Source organism: Thamnophis sirtalis, unplaced genomic scaffold, assembly GCF_051295495.1.
Source record: "Thamnophis sirtalis isolate CommonGarterSnake01/CBP01778 unplaced genomic scaffold, rThaSir2_p1.2 scaffold_9, whole genome shotgun sequence".
In the NCBI taxonomy this organism is placed as follows: Eukaryota; Metazoa; Chordata; class Lepidosauria; order Squamata; family Natricidae; genus Thamnophis; species Thamnophis sirtalis.
Window position 1 is genome coordinate 58,965,464 of NW_028261389.1, and position 14,367 is coordinate 58,979,830.

Consider the following 14,367-nt stretch of genomic DNA (forward strand, 5'->3'; position numbering starts at 1 on the left):
TTTAGAAAAACATCTGTTCATCATTCTGTGATTGTAACTCCCTTACACATAATTTCTGGTATTTAACATGTGTCCTCTATGTTGTTGGAAAGTTATGTACAACAAGGTACTCGTGCCATATTTTTTATATTAAAGATAGCATAATGCGGTTATTAGATAACCAGTGATTAAATCATGGTTGTTTCTATAATATTTCTGAAAGCTATAATTTCATCATATAGCTCTAGATAAGAATGTACAATTTTCACACAATGTGCAAGTGGAAAACCTGTATATAATTAAAAGGGTGTACTCTATGCTTAAATATGCATGCCATAATTGCTCATTTAACTTTCTGTTAGAAGCTTTAATATAAGATCTTTTGATAACCCAACTATTTGCTATGAGAGAAAAGGTGTGGTGTGTAATCCTACAGCATTTCACAATTGTTCTTAATTTGCTTTATACAAGGCTAACGAAGTAATAAAAGTCTGCATTATGGATTCTCCTTTTCAATTTTTGGTAAGCACCTCATGCAAAATGCTAAATCTTCTTCTGTGGTACAAGTAATATGACCATTTTTAAGAATCAGTTGAAACCTAAGTGGTGTACAACTGAAACCAAAAGCTTTGACTACATGGTAATAGCCATGCATCAGGCTGAGCAAAGGAAGAGATTACTCCGTTATCTTGATCAACTGAGTTGACTTTTCCATTTCTCTGGCTATAGACCAAAAGGGCAGAAAGCAAGGAAAGAGAGAGATGTGCATCTATAACAATATAATCTATAACTATAAAAATGCAACAGTTTCCAGGTCACCAAAGAAATACATTTGATGAAAGGTCCCTTGGACTGCAAGACAATCAAACTGGTCAGTCCTAGAGGAGACCAACCCTGATTGCCCTTTAGAAGGCCAGATCTTGAAGATGAAACTCAAATACTTCGGCCACCTAATGAGAAGGAAGGACTCACTGGAGAAGAGCCTGATGCTGGGAAAGATTGAGGGCAAAAGAAGAAGAAGGGGATGACAGAGAATGAGGTGGCTGGATGGAATCACCGAACAGTAGGTATGAGCTTGAATTTACTCCAGAGGATGGTAGAGGACAGGAAGGCCTGGAGTAATGTTGTCCATGGCGTCGTGATGGGTCAGACACAACTTCGCAACTAACAACAAGGTTGAAAGGTAGAAATTTAATTTATTTTTTCAATATGTTGCCTGGTTTGTTGTTTGCAGAAGTATTTTCCTTAATAGAAAAGCCAAATATATAACACCGTGGTTTTTATCAAATCAGAAATCCCTTTATATTTCTTTTCATATTTTGTATTTTTCTACTTTTTCTCTTTTTTCTTCTTTGATTTTTTCCTTTCTTTTCTTATCACATTTATTATAGCTTTTCTTTGAATGCAATTGTATAAGTAAAATCTTTTAATAATCTATTAAGAGAAGAAAATTATCTGTGACCAGGTTCAGGGCTATATTTTAATTATGTTTACCATTTCAAAACACTCCAAATATATTAGCATATTATCATCCTTACTAGGGTAGTATTATTCTCATGATTTCTTGTAAGATTCAGAGACTTTCTGTCTCAGTCTAAACCAGTGTTTTATTTTTTTAAGCTTCACAACACAAATACACTTGATTTTATCCATTTGTTCCAAAGACAAGTTATTTAGTTCAGAATGTTCTCTTGGGTAAATGTTTATTTGAGCATTGAAGCTTAAATTACCTCATTTTAGCATTTTAAGAAGTGATTAGGCCAAAATCAATCTTACTTTGTCAAAATCAACAGCTGTTCTTGTTGTCTATTCACAAAACAAATCCATATTATTTATCTTAAATGTAAATTTTATTTATTTTTGTAACCTTGTATTTTTACAAAAAACAGGAGCTTCAACTACCTGAAAAAATTTAATTTTTGATTCTCTTTTCTTGGTCTGAGTGTTAAGAATAATTTTCTTCTTAGGATATGGGCATAACAGTCAAGTATGTTAGCTTATTTTATGATCAAGCTTAAGCTTGTGATTCTCATCCCAGATGATTAATTACACTTCACTTTTTAGAAATTTCTTTATGTCTGTGTTATAAATCTAATCAATGGAAATCAGAGCACAGATATTGGTTATATGTAAAGACACATTTTTGTTTACTTCAGTAAGAAACAGTAGAGTTGCTTTTACCCTTGTAACATTTACCATTACAGTGCATTCTTAGGGAAGTAAGTTCTATTGAGATACTGGGCCCATGATTTTCTTTGATTTCAACTAAGCGTGACTGCACAAAGACACATAAAGCAAAATAAAATTTATAACGTAGAATCATTAAATTGATTCTTGTTTTGCTATTTTTATTACAGTTTTTAGAGCCAGTTTGGTTAAGGCACCAGATTGGAAGATTAGTGAGTTCTGCACCTGCCTTTGGCACAAAGCCTGCTGAATGACTTGGGCCAGCCCCTTTCTCACAGCCCTAGGAAGCAGGCAATGGCAAACTATTTTTGAAATCTTGCCAAGAAAACTGCAGAGACTTTTCCAGGCAGTCAATGGAATCAATACTGACTCAAAAGCATACACATATTTTTTTAAAAAAATTAACTTTACTTTTGCAAACCACCTTGGGATTTTTTGGATTTAATGGCATATCAACTGCAATAAATCAATAAATATATATTTGTAAGTAACAACCTGATCTGGCAGTTAAGTATACTCTTCTAGAAACTTTGCTAGTTAGATATGGTTGGTTATATTTTATAGAAGTTATTCTGTGGTCTACTGGTATATCTACCAATAAGATACCATTTTTAAAATTATGTTTTTGTTCAGTATTTTGATTGGTATGCATTCAACTGCAAAAGGGAATTCATTCTACTTCCTTTAGGTGGGCTAGCTAATATTGATGTATTGATGTTATTGCTGATACATAGGCACAACAGTAGCTTTATGTGCACAAATGACACTGGCCCTGCTAGCACTTCATCAAAGCTAACACAAACTCCACTGAACTTTCCACAAACTCAGTAAATGGAAAGTAGGATCCCTATGATATCTATGCTTTTGCATTGTAGGTGCATTGAGAGATGTATTCCATAATTGTAGAAAACTCACCAAGAAAGATTTGTTCTTAGTTAAATCAAATCTGATTTCTGGTATTGAAACAGAGCTTTTCTGTCTAAAATTTTAATTGACAAATCATCAGAGCATCAGAATAATCACTGGCAGAAAGGAAGGGAGAAAGTGACAAAGAAAGAGTAGGTGCCAGAATCAGACAGAGAAAGAGAGAAAGAAACACTTTTGGCTTTTGTCCTCCCAAGAAGCCGATCTCTGTGTTATGTCAATTCCAAGATCTAAAGTTTAAATGATGCCTTTCAGTTGGGCACAGAAGCAAACTAATAGCCAGTGCATCAATGTAAGATTGTAAGATTTAGATAAATATGTTCCCACATTTATATGAAGTTGAGCAACTTCATTTGAAGTTGGGAGGCCACATGTTGGAGCAAAGTTTTTAACCAGATGCGTGGGAAACAACCCTTAGGATCCATGAACCAGTTGCTTAAGATCTGTTTGCTTTCACAGTTTAAGAATCTACCTAATGCTACTGGCGAGCACTAAAGAATTTAACTGCATACCAATGACTGCTTTGAATGTTTTTAAGTGCTTTAAGACAGTTATATCAACATTTAGAATTTAGCCTACGTATTGTCTCCTGCTTTTCCACTGAGCTGAAAGAGACAATCTGCTACCATCAAGATGATCTGAAGTACCACCATCTTCAATTATAATAATAATAAAGGATTCTTGACAGTGTAGCCCAAAGTTTCCAAAGGTAATCAGAGTCCATGCTCCTGCTAGCCTTTTACTCCATTCCTCTTTGAACTTTTGGACTTTCTATTCTCATCAGCTCTCCAACAGAAAGCATTGATGTTCCTTGGTCTACTTTGAGGAATTAGGAATAGAGGAAAGATAATTAATTTTCTCTTGGTTTAGTATATAAAAATTCACAGATGATCAAATTAGGCTTATGCAAATTGTCTCTCAATTGGAAGTTCAAGATGGTGTAATTTGATTCAATTTTGCAATCTCAAATTCAAGCCACTTTGAAAAATAAAATCCATAGATTATAACAGGAAAACATCAATGCCTGAAGCTGTTTCAGTTTGGATCAGAAAGAAATGCAAACAGGGATAGTGGGTCCTTTAGAGAGTTTTACCCACCAAGTTTCAATTGTGTATCTTAAAGGGGTTTGCCAAAATAATTTTTTGAAGTGTCTCCTTTGTCCTATATCCCTCCCTTAAATGTCAGATATGACAATGACAATGACGATGATCATGATTATGTATTTTGGCTGCATCTCCTCTAGAAGACTCTGGAATGTAGAAAGGACAACATGGTTGTCTTCAAATTATTTAGCAGAATGTCAATAAACTAGTTGTTCACTCAGTACAGAGCATGTGTTCCATTCCTTTTTAGAGTACACACTTTTAAAAAGGTTATTAAGGAGAGAGCCATGGTGGCGCAGTGGTTAGAGTGCAGTACTGCAGGCTATTTCTGCTGATCACCGGCTGCCAGCAGTTTGGCAGATCGAATCTCACCAGGCTCAAGGTTGACTCAGCCTTCCATCCTTTGGAGGTCGGTAAAATGAGGACCCAGATTGTTGGGGGAAATATGCTGACTCTGTAAACTGCTTAGATAGGCCTGTAAAATACTGTGAAGTCGTATATAAGTCTAAGTGCTTTGCACGATTGTCACCAAGCTATGCTTTGCTGTCTTTGATCATTAAGCTTTCTGAATTGCCAATAAGGCTGCTAAACTGCCTGTCAAGCTTGGCCACTCCTCTGAAGGAATATGCCAACACTGGCATTATCCCCTAGACGGGGCAGATCACACAGCCAAAGTAGACCCCCTGTGGGGCACAGCTTTAAAAAGAGAAGACTGAGTTGCTCTCACTTTCATTTGGTGAAAGTGTGTATAGCACATGTTGTAAGTCTAAGCATGATAATTGGTTTCTCACAGTTTCCCTACCACAATCTTCCATGTTCCACTTCCAACACCTGAAACAAGAATAGACTATATCAGTCTTCAGAATTAATGAGAGATTATTCTGGAAAAGAATTACTCCAAGTAAACCAAGTAAACTTAAAAAAATCACATCACATCCCTTCTGCCTTGTCAGGATCAACCAATACTCATTCCCCCCCCCCCAAAAATGTTTTTCTGGACAAAACATCTACAGATAAATATTATTTCCTTCTGACATTATTAACCAGAGCCAGAAGAAAAACAAGTCAGAGGCAACTTCTAATAATTCAAATTAATTTGCAAAAAAACACATTTATATTCTTCCTTTTGTTTTCAAGTATTTCTGCTCACACTTACAAGCACTTTGAAAAAAAGAAATTCACAAGTATCAACATTTGATATATTGATACTTGGCATAGTTGCCTTAAGTCTACTCAACAGGACTCATTCAAGTCATTCAAACGATATTCATATCCTAAGGTTTTGTATTTCATTAAATACTGCATATATTATGAAAAGAAATGACACAGAGCTATAATTTAAGATTTCAGATCTGGAGTCTGGAGTCTGGAGTCAGTCAAATTTACCATACTTCTGAACATAAATAATTATTTATTTAGAAAATGTGTACATAGTAGCTCTCAACAGCTAATAAGGAATATAAAAAACCACATCTAGGAGGACATACTCTCTCCTATACGCACCCATCCATACACACACAGACACCATATCTATATACGAGCCTACATGTCTATTAAAACTTTAAAAGCAGCATTTTTGAACACCTATAACAAATACTGAAATTCCAAGCCCAAACTTAGATAACATTTCATTACATATTTTACATACTAACTGAAATAATTGTCTGAATAAGATGCACAATCTATTCATGCTATAGGTTTCCTGTTTCCTGAATATTTTAACCTTGTTCAATTACGCTGAATAAATTTTGCTACTTTATACAGTTGGACAGCCATGTTCATTTCTTTAAGATTTATTTGTCGGTTTGTTTATCAAATTTTTATGCCACCCATCTACCCTGTAAGGGTGATTCTGGATTCAAACAAGGACAGGAGAGATGGGGTATTGGAGCCTGGAAATATTCTCATAAGCCTGGCAGCTTTTAAGGCACAACTTAAAGGACCAGGGCCCCACTCAGAAGAATAAGGCACGGATGGCTTAACTCATTTGTGTGTAAAAGAATGACATCAAAGGAAGGGCTCTCCATAAGATTCTTAAGTTTAGGCTCTCAAATTGCTTAACTACATCTTACTACCTACAGAGGTAAAGTCCTTTAAATAAATTTTAGTAGGTAAGGCACCATCATTGCCTGCCTTGGCATGTAGAGGAGTACAATTTTGAGATTTTGAGAAGGAGGTTAGAATTATTTTTCACGCCTGGAATTCTTCATTGCTTACGGGCATCTGCCCAGCCTGTTCTGCTGTGCTTAGTTATACATACTTCAGTGCACTTTCTTTAATTAGCTCGCTCTAGGGTACACATCTCTTCACACCCTCGGGCTATAATTAAAAGGAGAATTGCGATCACGTGAAGCACTTTTACAAAGAAGAGAAGTTGGAGGACCAATTGCTAAATTTTTCTGTGCATAGCCCAACATGGTATAGGATTCTTCACTAGCCTCTGTGTTTATTCCAGGAAACTTTTGCACAATACAATAGGAATATGGTCTTCTGAATAATGATTATCAACTTGAAGATATTGATTTAACAGGGATTTTTCACAGATACTTCTACAAAATTTATTAAAGTATAAAAATAAATATTTCTCAATTTATATACCATTATTTTTATCCTACCAAAATAAGTCCCAGATGTCAGATTTTTAAAAGTTTTTCTCCCCCTCTCTCTCTCCTCCCTCCCCCTCCTCCCTCTCACCACTGGAGCAAAATAATGAGAGGAAACCCTGATGTTTAGAAAAATTGAAGAAGTGCAACTGAAAAGAACAAAAAATGGCTAGGTTCTTTTATGGATGATAGACCCCTGAGCTTATAAGAATTCAAAGAACCATTACTTACAATGAACCTACACAAAATAAAGGCCCTCGGGTGAAGTGTCAGAAAACTGGACAAGAAAAGTCTACTGAATAATCTAATACCTATAATCTATATCAGAGGGAAAATGTACTATTGATGTTATATGATTTGCCACAGAATTTTATCTTTCCAGGCATTGCATATTGACAAATATAAATCTTGATGCTCTGATCTTGATGAATATAAATCACTGGGACCTGATGATTTACATTCCAGAGTTCTGAAGGAGCTGACAGCTGTTATCTCAGAAACATTATACCATATCTTTCAAAAATCCTGGAACACTGGGGAATTACCTGAAGATTGGAAAAGAGCTGATGTGCTTTCCATCTTCAAAAAAAGGAAAAAAACCAGACCCAGGAAACTACAGACCAATCAGCCTAACATTAATACCTGGGAAGATCCTGGAAAAGATAATTTTAAAAAACAGACCTTCAAACATCTAGAAACAAATAAGAGAAAAAAACAGACCCAGGAAACAAGTACAGATTACGCTCAAAAACTAACTGTGAGAGGGACCTTGGAGTCCTAGTGGACAATCACTTAAATATGAGCCAGCAGTGTTTGGTTGTATAAACAGAAACATAGAATCAAAATCACATGAAGTATTAGTACCACTTTATAAAGCCTTAGTAAGACCACACCTGGAATACTGTATCCAATTTTGGTCACATTACAAAAAAGATGTTGAGACTTTGGAAAAAGTGCGAAGAGAAATTAAGATGATTAAAGGCCTGGGGACTAAAACATATGAAGAATAGTTGCAGGATTTGGGTTTGGCTAGTCTAGAGAAAAGAAGGACTGGGGGGGCGGGCATGATAGTAGCATTCCAGTATTTCAGGGGTAGGTTCTGCTGCTGCTACTGTCAGTTAGCTCAGGGATGCACTGCACGTGTGCTTCATGTGCACTATGTGTGCATGCACAGTACTAAAAATGCTTCAGTGCATGCGCAGAAGCAAAAAACAAGATGGTGCTGCCTATGGTGCTGCCAAGAGAACCAGTTTGGGGGTGTGGCAGACCAAGTTACTACTCACTCAGCTGAACAGGTCCGAACCGGTAGTAACCCACCTCTGCAGTATTTGAGAGGTTTTTTGTTTTTTTTTGTTTTTTAAATAGTCTTTATTAAACATTATTACCTTTAAAAACAGAAAGAAAAACACAACAACATAAGAAAAGACAAAACATACATAACAATATAAAGTAATTATACAGCCTTTTGTATCGGCATTCATTAGTTATACATTTTTTAAAGAGTAAAACATACAAATACAAATACAATTTTAAACATACAACCCGCCTCCCCTCCCCCTCCCCCCCCGCGGTGACAGTCATTCACAGCCCAACTTTTTTCTTTCCTTCCTCATTGTTAGGTCTCTAAGCCACATCTTCTCATTACAAAGTTCAGGGATCTATTACAATACCCATGTTCACTTTTAACTTTCCCCATTTTAAGTCCCTGCTGTTCTCCTTGTCGCCCACATATACCATAAGTTCCAGCTAAGATAATGTTCCGTTTCTCCTTTGTCCCTCAGCCAACCCGTCATTCTGTCCATTTCTGCACATTCATAGATCTTTTTAATTATAGCATCTTCTGACGGTATGGTAGTGGATTTCCAAAATTGTGCATAAGTTATTCTTGCGGCCACAATTATATGTAGGCTCAAATGCCATATTGAACTGCTTATGTTTTCTGGTTTAATGCTTAGTAGAAGGTTCTCGAGTCTCCATTCCATGTTTGCCCCGGTAACCTCTTTTAGCCATTTTTTAATCCTTTTCCAGTATTTCGTGGCCTCAGTACAGGACCACCAAATATGGTAGAATGTGCCATCCTTTACTCAGCTGAACAGGTCCGAACCGGTAGTAATCCACCTCTGCAGTATTTGAGAGGTTGCCACAAAGAGAATGGGTTCAACTTACTGTATTTAACAAAGCACCTGTAGGCAGGACAAGAAATAATGGATGGCAACTAATCAAGGAGAGAAGCATCTGGAACTAAGGAGAAACTTCCTAAAAATTAACAGAGGACAATTAACCAGTGGAACAGCTTGCCTTCAGACATTGTGGAGGTTTTTAAGAGACTAGACAGTCACTTGTCTGAAATGGTATAGTGTCTCCTGCTTGAACAGGAGATTAGACTAGAAGTCCTCCACGGTCCCTTTCAGGTCTATTCTGCTTGACTATTAGCAGTGAATGGTAGCAAGTCATCACAAGTTCAGGAAGGACAGCTGCTCTAGAGTGTTCCTGAAAACTATTACATGCATATCTGCAGGGCTCCATTTTTTGAAACAATTGTATCTCAAGAGGCATCCCCACTTAGATCTGACCCTGGTAGAAACATGCCTTGCAACCTGTTAAAATAGTATTTTCTGCCTTATTTCAACACCAGGAAGAGCAACATTAAGGTTTATTAACACCTGTTAAGTTTTGGCATCCATTACTGCAGTGGCTTGGATTAGAGGCAACAGAAGCAGGATAAGGACTGGCAATGGAAACAGCAAATGTCATGCCAGTACAGTTTTCTGCCAATTCAAAGATGGCTGGAGAACAACTTAATTTAGTGATGGGGAAATTCTCCCAGGTGTTACTTATCTTGCATTCTCTTTTACTATATTTCTTTGGCTATTTAATACTTGATATGCATCATTATTTCATCTTAATGAGATTAATGATTAGTTTAGTGTTAGTTTACATTTATAGTTCTTAAAATAATTATAACGGTACCATTTAATGTTAACTTGATGTGGGAAACAGAGCATAGCTTCTAACCAAGTTTTATGATATTTGCCCACAAGCATCTGTGACTATCCACATTTTCTATCTCCTATTTATTATTTTCAATATTGCATCTCCTGGAGAGAGAACAGTGCATTACAATCCAGAAAGAAAATCAGAGTTGTTGTTTTTTCAAAAAAAAACCTATCAAACATTAAATCCTTTAAGAAAATCATATTGTGTATTCAAAGCCTTTTTGAATACTGACAAGTTGGTTAGATCTTTTAGTCCAGCAGAAAGTGGAATCCAGAGATCGGGTCTCGCTCTGGACATTTCTGAGTCATTGCATCTAAAACCAAATCTCATCTGACGACTTCAGAGGATGGAATATTACGTAGAACAAGGTGATTTCTAAGATAATCCAGACTCAAAACAGGCAAGCCTTCAGAGGTGATAACCAGAATTTCCTATTTTGCCTGGAAATCAGTTGGCCGCTAGTGTAATGTTTTCAGCACAAGTGCAGCATGACTTCCTTCACTTCAGTTTGGCTACGCAATTCTAGATTAACCAATGTATCTGGCCCAGCTATATAGAGCTTACAACAGTAGTCAAGCCTATCAATATGTGTGCTACCATTTAAAAATTATTTTCTTCCAAGAAAAGATATATTTTGTCATTTTAGCCAAAACTGAAAGTCCTGAGCTGACTGAAGGAATACATACATGCTCTTTCAGAGAAATGCAACCCCATTCAGGATTCATTTACCTGAAGTCAGAAATTTTACAAGCACCTCCACCTTATCTGAGTCAGCTTCGATGTATTATTGACATTGGACCAGCAGACCTACAAGGTCCCTTCCAACTCCATAGTTCTATGATACTTTGTCCAGTCAATTAGCACCTGAGAGCAAGTATTCAAGAATGCTTCACAGGTGATGTTGAGAGCAATAGATTTGATGTCATCAGAATACTGATACACCCCCCCAACTTCACATTTTCGGATGATCTACAATTTCATGTAATTTTTGAAAGGTGACAGAGGCAAATTATACTACAGAATAATTATAACAGTCTGATCTTGAGGAACAACTCCAAGCTGAAATATCCAAGTGATCCAGAAAGATACATGTGTTAATATCAAAATCTACCGATCAGTCATAATTTCACCATTCACCAAATCAACTGTAAATGAGTCAAGATCATCTACTCAATTTGAGACTGCTTTGAAATCAGGGGGTGGCAAAAAACATTATTCCAGGAATAATGCTAGAGGTTTTACTAGAAGATTCTGACATACCAGAAAAGTAATAGAAGCAAAGCTACCTGTAGCCTTATATAGAAGCTTATTATAAGTTTGTTATGATCTGTTCAATTTCCATATTCTGCAACTCCTGTGCAAGTTTCAAAAGGGGGGAGGGACATAAAGCCCCAGGGTACTATCCAATGCCAAGAAGTCATTAGAGATTTATACATTAACACCTATGTACAAAAAAAGTTTCCTTCCTTACACTCATACATAATATTTGAACATTCTTTGAGAAGCTTTAGGCAATTGGCAATTTGTCAAATATATGAAAAAGATGGCAGTACAGGATGAAATCTGGGTTTTCCCCCTTTTTAAAAAAAGAAAATGACTTTCTGAGAGATAACAGCCTTGTAAGATACCATTCATAATCTTCCTTGTCTACACTAAGGACCTATTGAGAATCTGCTGAATGCAAGCAAGAGCCCCTTTTGTAAATGCTCTTATGTTGCACAGTAGTTTAAGGACTCACAATCTGTAAAAAGGAAATCATTTTAATGAACATCCTCCTGTGCCATGAGAGGTTCATTTAGACTATTATTCACAGTTCAATGTAAAAGAAATGAGGATATTAACATATCCCAAATAGGTTTTATAAGCATAAGTGACGATACAGGTTAAAATATAGCATCTGAATTGGGAGTTAGGTAGTGTCCTAGTTTGAAGGACAATAGAAAATTAAAATGTATCAGCAGTCACCAAGGAAACAATCTGCAGATAATTTCCTGACAACATTTTGCCTCCAGGAAGATACTGCAAAATCGGTTAAAAAAACCTGCAATAAAATATTTTGTGGCAATTAAATGCAAAAATAAAATAGTCATGGGAATCATGCTAAATAATGAAATGGCTTGATAAATTAAAGAGTATCCACTCATACAAACAAGGCTCAGTCATAATTCATCTGAGGAGAAAACCTGAAGAAGAAAGCTACTTTGATCTAAAAAGTTACTTTGAAGAAAACAGATGTCCCACTCGAATCAACTGGCCAAACATAGCTTTGATATCAAAGCTCCATTTTTCCCCAGCCATGTTCTGAGTGAAAAGCTTTTCATTTTAATAAGCAGGAAAAGATCTGTGTTTCTTCTCTTTAAGAGTCAATGTTTAGCAAAGCACTTCTCAGCAATTAATTATGTACCAATAAAAATATACAATTAACTTTTCATTGCATGATTTGAAGTTATAGTGATTTTGCCTCTTGGTAGGTTTTCATTCTATATAAAATTCCCTCTTTGATAAGTCCAAGAGTGTTTCAGGAGGAAGAGCAATGTTCGTTTAGAAGAGGAAGAGGGCCTTCTTATTTGGTCTTCTTTAAAGCCTATTTATTAATTAACACTGGAAAAGTTTGGGCTTTTCTATTGTGGCCCCACCCTTGGGAATTGAATTGCCAGGTGGGGTTCATTAAGCCTCATAAAAATAGGTTTTAACAAATCTCTAAATTTAGTCAAGTCATTTCCAGAATGTATTTCATTGCTCACATCTGGTATCTGTTTGCGATATAATACTCTGGGATTGTCTGGTTTTAGACCCTGTGTCTTGTTTATGGATTTGCAGCTATTACCGTAGTTGTTGGTGAACATGGGCATTCCTGAGGTTTTATTGTTAGTTTTGTAAAAAGCATATGTAAAGTTGCACATGCAGGTGTTTGGCTTTCAAAGAAGTTCTGTAAACTAAGGAAATTAGAATGAGGAAAATGGCAAAGCAAAGTGTTTGATACTATCTTTTTTGAATATTGATATCCTAAATCCAACCTGTACACAATTTTTAAGGACACATGAGAGATGTGATCACAGCATTGCCCACCATTACATATTAACTATTAAGAGAGGTCCAATAATGACTGGAATTCCAGGCATATGCAGAAATATTTGGAAATCTTAGTTTTACTAACCCTATTTTCAAACTGTTATCTAAGTAGCTCAATCTGAGCCTTAAAATGATCTGGAGCAACACTATTGATGGTGATAAATACATTTGGGAATACATATAACATAAATATATGAAATTGTTTTTAAACATTTACAATGGAAAAAACCAGGCTGTTTTTGTAATAATTAATTATATAATATGTAATCAATTACAATATATCAGTGGTTCTCAATCTTTTGTGAAGTTTATCAACTTAAAGGGAAGAATTTTGTAAATCCTAATTGTAGTTTTCACTTGACTTTAGTTTCCTTATTTATAGTATAAAGAAATATCACACAATAATTAAAAGAAGAAATCTAAAAGAGAGCTCTGTTTACTGAATGACGCTGCTATGCTAGGAAACTGAAGGCATTTCTAATAAGCTAATTAACATTTTTCTAAAAAATCATGAAAGCCATCTTTATTAGAAGAATCATGGTATATCAATAACATTTTCAAGATAGGAACCCACCTCTGATCTGGTAATTAACTAATGTGAAAATAATCAAGACTGGAAAATACAATTATTAGAAGTAGAAGTACTTATCTAAGCATAGTAAAATAGGGGTCCTTTTACCAAGCTATAGGAGAAAATAAAAAGGGTATGAGGAAAACTAAGGAGGGAGTTGGAGTTGATCAGTGTTGGTCTTTTGGGTTTAGTGACCATGATCTAGATAAAGATTTTCTGATTTTCATTGACAAATGTGATGGGCATCTTTAGAGTTGAAGATCCCTGCTACAGTTCCTAGTGAAATATCACAAAACATAGAAACATAGAAACTGATGGTAGAAAAAGGTCCAGTGGTCCATTGAGTCTGTCCTTTGAGGTTTTTTTTTTAAAAAAAATATTTATTTATTATTTTTCATTATTTTTATTTATTTATTAAATTATTTGTTTATTTTAATTTTTGTCAGATTGTAGACATATCAGAGGTGGTATTCAGCAGGTTCTGACCAGTTCTGGAGAAATTTTGAGTAGTTTGGAGAACCGCTAAATACCACCTCTAACTGGCCCTGCCCCCATCTATTCTCTGCCTCCCAAGTCCCAGCTGATCAGGAGGAAATGGGGATTTTGCGGTAACATTCCCCTGGAGTGGGGTGGGAATGGAGATTTTACAGTATCTTTCCCTGCCACTCCCACCAAGCCACACCCACCAAGCCCACTAAGCCATGTCCAGAGAACCGGTAGTAAAAAAAATGAATCCCACCACTGAAATATATGTCTATAATATGTTTATCCCAAGTATGTTTAAATTCAGTTACTGATGACTATCTCTGCTGGAAGTTAATTCCAAACATCTACTGTTGTTTTTTTCTGTGAAGTAAAGACTTTCTAACATTATTTTAAACATCCCTCCTGTCAGATTAGATCATGCCCCCGTGTTCTTGAGTTTTGCTTG